Consider the following 13,694-nt stretch of genomic DNA (forward strand, 5'->3'; position numbering starts at 1 on the left):
TATATATCATGGGCAGTTTCCCTGTTAGATATCTTCTCATACTCAGCATGAGAGATAGCATTCAGCAAAATAGTCCTACATTTATGATGATTTTTGAAAAGCTTCTTTTGATCATCATTCATTTCTTGTCTTGTAAGCCTTACGCCAGTAGCATTCACTGGATGTTTGTAACCATCCACCAGAAGATCCCATAAGTCACAATCTAGACCAAGGAAGTAACTTTCCAGTTTATCTTTCCAGTATTCAAAGTTTTCACCATCAAATACTGGTGGTCTAGTATAACCATTGTTACCATTTCCATTGTATTGCTCAGCAGAGCCAGATGTAGATGTAAGTGTGTTTTTTGGAATTTCACCAGCCATCTTTTACTGAAGCGTTTTTCTCTTCCTGAATCTTTTCTAAACACGGTTAAGTGCTTGCACCTTAGAACCGGCGCTCTGATGCCAATTGAAGGATAGAAAAACACTTAGAAAGGAGGGGTTTGAATAAGTGTAGCTTTAAAACTTGTAAGATAAAAACTATTTGCACAATGATTTTTATCCTGGTTCGTTGTTAACTAAACTACTCCAGTCCACCCCCTTAGAGTGATTTACCTCACCTGAGGATTTAATCCACTAATCACACTTGATTACAACGGTTTTCCACTTAGCCAACTGCTAAGTCTTCTAGAGTATCCTGATCACAACCTGATCACTCTAGGAACAAACTGCTTAGACAACCTCTAAGACTTTTCTAGAGTATTCTGATCTACCTGATCACTCTAGTTCTTACAACTTAATGTAAACAAATTCTAAGAGTATTACAATGCTTCTGAAAAGCTATAATCACAACTGTGATATTTCTCTTAAAGTTTAAGCTTAATCTCACTATAATATTACAACAACAATAAGTGAGGTTGATGATGAAGTTTGAGAGCTTTTGATTTGAACAGCGTTTCTGCAAGTTGGTTCAGAGTTTGTAATTCGTTAACCTTTGCTTCTCATCAGAACTTCATATTTATAGGCGTTTGAGAAGATGAACGTGGGGAGCATTTAATGCTTTTTGTATTCCGTACAGCATTGCATTTAATGTTTCACTCTTTTGTCAACTACCTCGAGCCTTGTTTCCGCTGTGTCTACTGACGTTGCCTTTAATAGCTTCTAACGTTCCTTTTGTCAGTCAGCGTAACCTGCCAGTCTAGTACTTGCTTCTGATCTGATGTTTGTGTAAACAACGTTTGAATATCATCAGAGTTAAACAGCTTGGTGCAGAGCATCTTCTTGTCTTCTGACCTTGAAGAGCTCCTGAGCGTGATACCATGAGAACTTCAGTGCTTCTGCTTCTGATCACAAGTTCTTCTGATGCTTCCATAGACCCATGTTCTGATTCTGCTTGACCATCTTCTGATGTCTTGCCAGACCATGTTCTGATGTTGCATGCTGAACCTTCTGAGTCAGTGCTTCTTGCGCTGATTTTGTGCATACTCTTTATATAATTCCTGAAATGGAAATTGCATAGTATTAGAGTACCACATTATCTCATACAAAATTCATATGCTTGTTATCATCAAAACTAAGAATATTGATTAGAACAAATCTTGTTCTAACAATCTCCCCCTTTTTGATGATGACAAAAACATACATAAATGATATGAATTTGCGATCAGAATATCAGACGGCTAAAGACAATTACACAGCTATAGCACAAGCATATAGACAATGTGTGAATATGTCTCCCCCTGAGATTAACAATCTCCCCCTGAGATATAATCTCCCCCTGAGATAAATACTAGAAGAATCTTGTTCTAACATAACGAACTTTGTGACTTTTATGTAGTATAGCACACGAAAATCTTCCAAAATATTAAAATTTGCAAATGTAACAAACTTCGTAACTTTTATGTAGTATAGCACACGAAAATCTTCCAAAAGACTAAATTTTGAAAGTTTGACAAACTTTTTGACTTTTATGTAGTATAGCAAACAAAAATCTTCCAAAATACCAATGTATGCAAGTTTAACAAACTTCATGATTTGTATGTAGTATAACATACCAAAATCTTCCAAAATATTAAAATTTGCAACTTTATCGAACTTCGTGACTTTTGTGAAGTAAACACACGAAAATCCTCTAAAATACCAATGTATGCAAGTTTAACGAACTTAGTGACTTTTATGTAGTATAGCACACAAAAATCTTCGAAAATATTAAAATTTGCAAGTTTAACGAACTTCGTTACTTTTATGTAGTATAGCACACGAAAATCTATCAATATACCAATGTATGAAAGTTTAACTAACTTCGTGACTTTTTTGTAGTATAGCACGCGGAAATCTTCAAAAATATTAAAATTTGAAAGTTTAACGAAATTTGTGACTTTTATGTAGTATAGCACACGAAAATCTTCCAAAATATTAAAATTTGCAAGTTTAACGAACTTCGTGAATTTTATGTAGTATAGCACACGAAAATCTTCCAAAAGACTAAATTTTGAAAGTTTGACAAACTTTGTGACTTTTATGTAGTATAGCAAACGAAAATCTTCCAAAATACCAATGTATGCAAGATTAACGAACTTCGTGATTTGTATGTAGTATAAAAGATGAAAATCTTCCAAAATATTAAAATTTGCAAGTCTAACGAACTTCGTGACTTTTATGTAGTATAGCACACGAAAATCTTCCAAAATATTAAAATTTGCAAGTTTAACGAACTTCGTGACTTATATGTAGTATAGCACACGATAATCTTCTAAAATACCAATGTATGCAAGTTTAACGAACTTCGTGACTTTAATGTAGTATAGCACACGAAAATCATCCAAAATACCAATGTATGTAGGTTTAACGAAATTCGTGATTTGTATGTAGTATAGCATACGAAAATCTACCAAAATATTAAAATTTGCAAGTTTAACGAACTTCGTGACTTTTATGTACTATAGCACACGAAAATCTTCCAAATTACCAATGTATGCAAGTTTAACGAACTTCGTGACTTTTATATAGTATAGCACACAAAAATCTTCCAAAATATTAAAATGTGTAAGTTTAACGAATTTCGTGACTTTTATGTAGTATAGCAAACGAAAATATTCCAACAGACTAAAATTTTTCAAATTTAACAAACTTCGTGACTTTTATGTAGTATAGCACACGAAAATCTTCCAAAATACTAAATTTTGAATGTTTGACAAACTTTGTGACTTTTATGTAGTATATCGAACGAAAATCTTCCAAAATACCAATGTATGCAAGATTAACGAACTTCGTGCTTTGTATGTAGTATAAAATACGAAAATCTTCCAAAATATTAAAATTTGCAAGTTTAACGAACTTCGTGACTTATATGTAGTATAGCACACGAAAATCTTCCAAAATACCAATGTATGCAAGTTTAACGAACTTCGTGACTTTTAAGTAGTATAGCACACGAAAATCTTCAAAAATATTAAAATTTGAAAGTTTAACGAACTTCGTGACTTTTATATAGTATAGCACACAAAAATCTTCCAAAATATTAAAATGTGCAAGTTTAACGAATTTCGTGACTTTTATGTAGTATAGCAAACGAAAATATTCCAAAAGACCAAAATTTTCAAATTTAACAAACATCGTGACTTTTATGTAGTATAGCACACGAAAATCTTCCAAAATACCAATGTATGCTAGTTTAACGAACTTCGTGATTTTAATGTAGTAAAGCACACTAAAATATTCAAAAATATTAAAATTTGAAAGTTTAACAAACTTTGAGACTTTTATGTAGTATAGCACACGAAATCTTCCAAAATATTAAAATTTGCAAGTCTAACGAACTTCGTAACTTTTATGTAGTATAGCACTCGAAAATCTTCCAAAAGACTAAATTTTAAAAGTTTGACAAACTTTTTGACTTTTATGTAGTATAGCAAACGAAAATCTTCCAAAATACCAATGTATGAGAGTTTAACAAACTTCGTGAATTGAATGTAGTATAACATACCAAAATCTTCCAAAATATTAAAATTTGCAAGTTTAACGAACTTCGTGACTTTTATGTAGTAAACACACGAAAATCTTCTAAAATACCAATGTATGCAAGTTTAACGACCTTCGTGACTTTTATGTAGTATAGCACACGAAAATCTACCAAAATATTAAAATTAGCAAGTTTAACGAACTTCGTTACTTTTATGTAGTATAGCACACGAAAATCTTCCAAAATACCAATGTATGAAAGTTTAACGAACTTCGTGACTTTTTTGTAGTATAGCACACGAAAATCTTCAAAAATATTAAAATTTGAAAGTTTAACGAACTTTGTGACTTTTATGTAGTATAGAACACGAAAATCTTACAAAACATTAAAATTTGCAAGTTTAACGAACTACGTGACTTTTATGTAGTATAGCACACGAAAATCTTCCAAAGTACTAATGTATGCAAGTTTAACGAACTTCGTGACTTTTATGTTGTATAGCAAACGAAAATCTTCCAAAATACCAGTGTATGCAAGATTAACGAACTTCGTGATTTGTATGTAGTATAAAATACGAAAATCTTCCAAAATATTAAAATTTGCAAGTCTAACGAACTTCGTAACTTTTATGTAGTATAGCACACGAAAATTTTCCAAAAGACTAAATTTTGAAAGTTTGACAAACTTTTGGACTTTTATGTAGTATAGCAAACGAAAAATCTTCCAAAATACCAATGTATGCAAGTTTAACAAACTTCGTGATTTGTATGTAGTATAACATACCAAAATCTTCAAAAATATTAAAATTTGCAAGTTTAACGAACTTCGTGACTTTTATGTGGTAAACACCCGAAAATCTTCTAAAATACCAATGTATGCAAGTTTAACGAACTTCGTGACTTTTATGTAGTATAGCACACGAAAATCTTCCAAAATATTAAAATTAGCAAGTTTAACGAACTTCGTTACTTTTATGTAGTATAACACACAAAAATCTTCCAAAATACCAATGTATGAAAGTTTAACGAACTTCGTGACTTTTTTGTAGTATAGCACACGAAAATCTTCCAAATTACCAATGTATGCAAGATTAACGAACTTCGTGATTTGTATGTAGTATAAAATACGAAAGTCTTCCAAAATATTAAAATTTGCAAGTTTAACGAACTTCGTGACTTATATGTAGTATAGCACACGAAAATCTTCCAAAATACCAATGTATGCAAGTTTAACGAACTTCGTGACTTTTATGTAGTATAGCACACGAAAATCTTCAAAAATATTAAAATTTGAAAGTTTAACGAACTTCGTGACTTTTATATAGTATAGCACACAAAAATCTTCCAAAATATTAAAATGTGCAAGTTTAACGAATTTCGTGACTTTTATGTAGTATAGCAAACGAAAATATTCCAAAAGACCAAAATTTTCAAATTTAACAAACATCGTGACTTTTATGTAGTATAGCACACGAAAATCTTCCAAAATACCAATGTATGCTAGTTTAACGAACTTTGTGACTTTAATGTAGTATAGCACACTAAAATATTCAAAAATATTAAAATTTGAAAGTTTAACAAACTTTGTGACTTTTATGTAGTATAGCACACGAAATCTTTTCCAAAATATTAAAATTTGCAAGTTTAACGAACTTCGTAACTTTTATGTAGTATAGCACACGAAAATCTTCCAAAAGACTAAATTTTAAAAGCTTGACAAACTTTTTGACTTTCATGTAGTATAGCAAACGAAAATCTTCCAAAATACCAATGTATGGAAGTTTAACAAACTTCGTGATTTGTATGTAGTATAACATACCAAAATCTTCAAAAATATTAAAATTTGCAAGTTTAATGAACTTCGAGACTTTTATGATGTAAACACCCGAAAATCTTCTAAAATACCAATGTATGCAAGTTTAACGAACTTCGTGACTTTTATGTAGTATAGCACACGAAAATCTTCCAAAATATTAAAATTAGCAAGTTTAACGAACTTCGTTACTTTTATGTAGTATAACACACGAAAATCTTCCAAAATACCAATGTATGAAAGTTTAACGAACTTCGTGACTTTTTTGTAGTATAACACACGAAAATCTTCAAAAATATTAAAATTTGAAAGTTTAACGAACTTTGTGACTTTTATGTAGTATAGAACACAAAAATCTTACAAAACATTAAAATTTGCAAGTTTAACGAACTACGTGACTTTTATGTAGTATAGCACACGAAAATCTTCCAAAATACTAATGTATGCAAGTTTAACGAACTTCGTGACTTTTATGTAGGATAGCAAACGAAAATCTTCCAAAATACCAATGTATGCAAGATTAATGAACTTCGTGATTTGTATGTAGTATAAAATACGAAAATCTTCCAAAATATTAAAATTTGCAAGTTTAACGAATTTCGTGACTTTTATGTAGTATAGCACACGAAAATCTTTCAAAATACCAATGTATGCAAGTTTAACGAACTTTGTGACTTTTATGTAGTATAGCACACGAAAATCATCCAAAATACCAATGTCTGTAGGTTTAACGAAATTCGTGATTTGAATGTAGTATAGCGTACAAAATTCTACCAAAATATTTAAATTTGCAATTTAATGAACTTCGTGACTTTTATGTAGTATAGCAAACGAAAATCTTCCAAAATACCAATGTATGCAAGTTTAACAAACTTCGTGATTTGTATGTAGTATAACATACCAAAATCTTCCAAAATATTAAAATCTGCAACTTTAACGAACTTCGTGACTTTTATAAAGTAAACACACGAAAATCTTCTAAAATACCAATGTATGCAAGTTTAACGAACTTCGTGACTTTTATGTAGTATAGCACACAAAAATCTTCGAAAATATTAAAATTTGCAAGTGTAACGAACTTCGTTACTTTTATGTAGTATAGCTCACGAAAATCTATCAATATACCAATGTATGAAAGTTTAACGAACTTCGTGACTTTTTTGTAGTATAGCACACAGAAATCTTTAAAAATATTAAAATTTAAAAGTATAACGAAATTTGTGACTTTTATGTAGTATAGCACACGAAAATCTTCCAAAATATTAAAATTTGCAAGTTTAACGAACTTCGTGAATTTTATGTAGTATAGCACACGAAAATCTTCCAAAAGACTAAATTTTGAAAGTTTGACAAACTTTGTGACTTTTATGTAGTATAGCAAACGAAAATCTTCCAAAATACCAATGTATGCAAGATTAACGAACTTCGTGTTTTGTATGTAGTATAAAATACGAAAATCTTCCAAAATATTAAAATTTGCAAGTTTAACGAACATCGTGACTTTTATGTAGTATAGCACACGAAAATCTTCCAAAATATTAAAATTTGCAAGTTTAACGAACTTCGTGACTTATATGTAGTATAGCACACGATAATCTTCCAAAATACCAATGTATGCAAGTTTAACGAACTTCGTGACTTTAATGTAGTATAGCACACGAAAATCATCCAAAATACCAATGTATATAGGTTTAACGAAATTCGTGATTTGTATGTAGTATAGCATACGAAAATCTACCAAAATATTAAAATTTGCAAGTTTAACGAACTTCGTGACTTTTATGTACTATAGCACACGAAAATCTTCCAAATTACCAATGTATGCAAGTTTAACGAACTTCATGACTTTTATATAGTATAGCACACAAAAATCTTCCAAAATATTAAAATGTGTAAGTTTAACGATTTTCGTGACTTTTATGTAGTATAGCAAACGAAAATATTCCAAAAGACCAAAATTTTTCAAATTTAACAAACTTCGTGACTTTTATGTAGTATAACACACGAAAATCTTCCAAAATACCAATGTATGCTAGTTTAACGAACGTCGTGACTTTAATGTAGTATAGCACACTAAAATTTTCAAAAATACTAAAATTTGAAAGTTTAACGAACTTTGTGACTTTTATGTAGTATAGCACACGAAAATCTTCCAAAATATTGAAATTTGCAAGTCTAACGAACATCGTAACTTTTATGTAGTATAGCAAACGAAAATCTTCCAAAATACCAATGTATGCAAGTTTAACAAACTTCGTGATTTGTATGTAGTATAACATACCAAAATCTTCCAAAATATTAAAGTTTGCAAGTTTAACGAACTTCGTGACTTTTCTGTAGTAAACACACAAAAATCTTCTAAAATACCAATGTATGCATGTTTAACGAAATTCGTGACTTTTATGTAGTATAGCACACGAAAATCTTCCAAAATAATAAAATTTGCAAGTTTAACGAACTTCGTTACTTTTATGTAGTATAGCACACGAAAATCTTCCAAAATACCAATGTATGAAAGTTTAACGAACTTCGTGACTTTTATGTAGTATAGCACACGAAATCTTCCATAATATTAAAATTTGCAAGTTAAACGAACTTCGTGACTTTTATATAGTATAGCACACAAAAATCTTCAAAAATATTAAAATGTGCAAGTTTAACGAATTTCGTGACTTTTATGTAGTATAGCAAACGAAAATCTTCCAAAATACCAATGTATGCTAGTTTAACGAACTTCGTGACTTTAATGTAGTATAGCACACTAAAATATTCAAAAATAATAAAATTTGAAAGTTTAACAAACTTTGTGACTTTTATGTAGTATAGCACACGAAATCTTCCAAAATATTAAAATTTGCAAGTCTAACGAACTTCGTAACTTTTATGTAGTATAGCACACGGAAATCTTCCAAAAGACTAAATTTTGAAAGTTTGACAAACTTTTTGACTTTTATGTAGTATAGCAAACGAAAATCTTCCAAAATACCAATGTATGCAAGTTTAACAAACTTCGTGATTTGTATGTAGTATAACATACCAAAATCTTCAAAAATATTAAAATTTGCAAGTTTAACGAACTTCGTGACTTTTATGTGGTAAACACCCGAAAATCTTCTAAAATACCAATGTATGCAAGTTTAACGAACTTCGTGACTTTTATGTAGTATAGCACACGAAAATCTTCCAAAATATTAAAATTAGCAAGTTTAACGAACTTCGTTACTTTTATGTAGTATAACACACAAAAATCTCCCAAAATACCAATGTATGAAAGTTTAACGAACTTCGTGACTTTTTTGTAGTATAGCACACGAAAATCTTCCAAAATACCAATGTATGCAAGATTAACGAACTTCGTGATTTGTATGTAGTATAAAATACGAAAATCTTCCAAAATATTAAAATTTGCAAGTTTAACGAACTTCGTGACTTATATGTAGTATAGCACACAAAAATCTTCCAAAATACCAATGTATGCAAGTTTAACGAACTTCGTGACTTTTATGTAGTATAGCACACGAAAATCTTCAAAAATATTAAAATTTGAAAGTTTAACGAACTTCGTGACTTTTATATAGTATAGCACACAAAAATCTTCCAAAATATTAAAATGTGCAAGTTTAACGAATTTCGTGACTTTTATGTAGTATAGCAAAGGAAAATATTCCAAAAGACCAAAATTTTCAAATTTAACAAACATCGTGACTTTTATGTAGTATAGCACACGAAAATCTTCCAAAATACCAATGTATGCTAGTTTAACGAACTTCGTGACTTTAATGTAGTATAGCACCCTAAAATATTCAAAAATATTAAAATTTGAAAGTTTAACAAACTTTGTGACTTTTATGTAGTATAGCACACGAAATCTTTTCCAAAATATTAAAATTTGCAAGTCTAACGAACTTCGTAACTTTTATGTAGTATAGCACACGAAAATCTTCCAAAAGACTAAATTTTAAAAGTTTGACAAACTTTTTGACTTTTATGTAGTGTAGCAAACGAAAATCTTCCAAAATACCAATGTATGGAAGTTTAACAAACTTCGTGATTTGTATGTAGTATAACATACCAAAATCTTCAAAAATATTAAAATTTGCAAGTTTAACGAACTTCGTGACTTTTATGATGTAAACACCCGAAAATCTTCTAAAATTCCAATGTATGCAAGTTTAACGAACTTCGTGACTTTTATGTAGTATAGCACACGAAAATCTTCCAAAATATTAAAATTAGCAAGTTTAACGAACTTCGTTACTTTTATGTAGTATAACACACAAAAATCTTCCAAAATACCAATGTATGAAAGTTTAACGAACTTCGTGACTTTTTTGTAGTATAGCACACGAAAATCTTCCAAAATACCAATGTATGCAAGATTAACGAACTTCGTGATTTGTATGTAGTATAAAATACGAAAATCTTCCAAAATATTAAAATTTGCAAGTTTAACGAACTTCGTGACTTATATGTAGTATAGCACACGAAAATCTTCCAAAATACCAATGTATGCAAGTTTAACGAACTTCGTGACTTTTATGTAGTATAGCACACGAAAATCTTCAAAAATATTAAAATTTGAAAGTTTAACGAACTTCGTGACTTTTATATAGTATAGCACACAAAAATCTTCCAAAATATTAAAATGTGCAAGTTTAACGAATTTCGTGACTTTTATGTAGTATAGCAAATGAAAATATTCCAAAAGACCAAAATTTTCAAATTTAACAAACATCGTGACTTTTATGTAGTATAGCACACGAAAATCTTCCAAAATACCAATGTATGCTAGTTTAACGAACTTCGTGACTTTAATGTAGTATAGCACCCTAAAATATTCAAAAATATTAAAATTTGAAAGTTTAACAAACTTTGTGACTTTTATGTAGTATAGCACACGAAATCTTTTCCAAAATATTAAAATTTGCAAGTCTAACGAACTTCGTAACTTTTATGTAGTATAGCACACGAAAATCTTCCAAAAGACTAAATTTTAAAAGTTTGACAAACTTTTTGACTTTTATGTAGTGTAGCAAACGAAAATCTTCCAAAATACCAATGTATGGAAGTTTAACAAACTTCGTGATTTGTATGTAGTATAACATACCAAAATCTTCAAAAATATTAAAATTTGCAAGTTTAACGAACTTCGTGACTTTTATGATGTAAACACCCGAAAATCTTCTAAAATACCAATGTATGCAAGTTTAACGAACTTCGTGACTTTTATGTAGTATAGCACACGAAAATCTTCCAAAATATTAAAATTAGCAAGTTTAACGAACTTCGTTACTTTTATGTAGTATAACACACAAAAATCTTCCAAAATACCAATGTATGAAAGTTTAACGAACTTCGTGACTTTTTTGTAGTATAGCACACGAAAATCTTCCAAAATACCAATGTATGCAAGATTAACGAACTTCGTGATTTGTATGTAGTATAAAATACGAAAATCTTCCAAAATATTAAAATTTGCAAGTTTAACGAACTTCGTGACTTATATGTAGTATAGCACACGAAAATCTTCCAAAATACCAATGTATGCAAGTTTAACGAACTTCGTGACTTTTATGTAGTATAGCACACGAAAATCTTCAAAAATAATAAAATTTGAAAGTTTAACGAACTTCGTGACTTTTATATAGTATAGCACACAAAAATCTTCAAAAATATTAAAATGTGCAAGTTTAACGAATTTCGTGACTTTTATGTAGTATAGCAAACGAAAATATAGATAAAAATTTTCAAATTTAACAAACATCGTGACTTTTATGTAGTATAGCACACGAAAATCTTCCAAAATACCAATGTATTTAACGAACTTCGTGACTTTAATGTAGTATAGCACACTAAAATATTAAAAAATAATAAAATTTGAAAGTTTAACAAACTTTGTGACTTTTATGTAGTATAGCACACGAAATCTTCCAAAATATTAAAATTTGCAAGTCTAACGAACTTCGTGGCTTTTATGTAGTATAGCACACGAAAATCTTCCAAAAGACTAAATTTTGAAAGTTTGACAAACTTTTTGACTTTTATGTAGTATAGCAAACGAAAATCTTCCAAAATACCAATGTATGAAAGTTTAACGAACTTCGTGACTTTTTTGTAGTATAGCACACGAAAATCTTCCAAAATACCAATGTATGCAAGATTAACGAACTTCGTGATTTGTATGTAGTATAAAATACGAAAATCTTCCAAAATATTAAAATTTGCAAGTTTAACGAACTTCGTGACTTATATGTAGTATAGCACACGAAAATCTTCCAAAATACCAATGTATGCAAGTTTAACGAACTTCGTGACTTTTATGTAGTATAGCACACGAAAATCTTCAAAAATATTAAAATTTGAAAGTTTAACGAACTTCGTGACTTTTATATAGTATAGCACACAAAAATCTTCCAAAATATTAAAATGTGCAAGTTTAACGAATTTCGTGACTTTTATGTAGTATAGCAAATGAAAATATTCCAAAAGACCAAAATTTTCAAATTTAACAAACATCGTGACTTTTATGTAGTATAGCACACGAAAATCTTCCAAAATACCAATGTATGCTAGTTTAACGAACTTCGTGACTTTAATGTAGTATAGCACCCTAAAATATTCAAAAATATTAAAATTTGAAAGTTTAACAAACTTTGTGACTTTTATGTAGTATAGCACACGAAATCTTTTCCAAAATATTAAAATTTGCAAGTCTAACGAACTTCGTAACTTTTATGTAGTATAGCACACGAAAATCTTCCAAAAGACTAAATTTTAAAAGTTTGACAAACTTTTTGACTTTTATGTAGTGTAGCAAACGAAAATCTTCCAAAATACCAATGTATGGAAGTTTAACAAACTTCGTGATTTGTATGTAGTATAACATACCAAAATCTTCAAAAATATTAAAATTTGCAAGTTTAACGAACTTCGTGACTTTTATGATGTAAACACCCGAAAATCTTCTAAAATTCCAATGTATGCAAGTTTAACGAACTTCGTGACTTTTATGTAGTATAGCACACGAAAATCTTCCAAAATATTAAAATTAGCAAGTTTAACGAACTTCGTTACTTTTATGTAGTATAACACACAAAAATCTTCCAAAATACCAATGTATGAAAGTTTAACGAACTTCGTGACTTTTTTGTAGTATAGCACACGAAAATCTTCCAAAATACCAATGTATGCAAGATTAACGAACTTCGTGATTTGTATGTAGTATAAAATACGAAAATCTTCCAAAATATTAAAATTTGCAAGTTTAACGAACTTCGTGACTTATATGTAGTATAGCACACGAAAATCTTCCAAAATACCAATGTATGCAAGTTTAACGAACTTCGTGACTTTTATGTAGTATAGCACACGAAAATCTTCAAAAATATTAAAATTTGAAAGTTTAACGAACTTCGTGACTTTTATATAGTATAGCACACAAAAATCTTCCAAAATATTAAAATGTGCAAGTTTAACGAATTTCGTGACTTTTATGTAGTATAGCAAATGAAAATATTCCAAAAGACCAAAATTTTCAAATTTAACAAACATCGTGACTTTTATGTAGTATAGCACACGAAAATCTTCCAAAATACCAATGTATGCTAGTTTAACGAACTTCGTGACTTTAATGTAGTATAGCACCCTAAAATATTCAAAAATATTAAAATTTGAAAGTTTAACAAACTTTGTGACTTTTATGTAGTATAGCACACGAAATCTTTTCCAAAATATTAAAATTTGCAAGTCTAACGAACTTCGTAACTTTTATGTAGTATAGCACACGAAAATCTTCCAAAAGACTAAATTTTAAAAGTTTGACAAACTTTTTGACTTTTATGTAGTGTAGCAAACGAAAATCTTCCAAAATACCAATGTATGGAAGTTTAACAAACTTCGTGATTTGTATGTAGTATAACATACCAAAATCTTCAAAAATATTA

Source organism: Vicia villosa, linkage group LG4 (assembly GCF_029867415.1).
Source record: "Vicia villosa cultivar HV-30 ecotype Madison, WI linkage group LG4, Vvil1.0, whole genome shotgun sequence".
In the NCBI taxonomy this organism is placed as follows: Eukaryota; Viridiplantae; Streptophyta; class Magnoliopsida; order Fabales; family Fabaceae; genus Vicia; species Vicia villosa.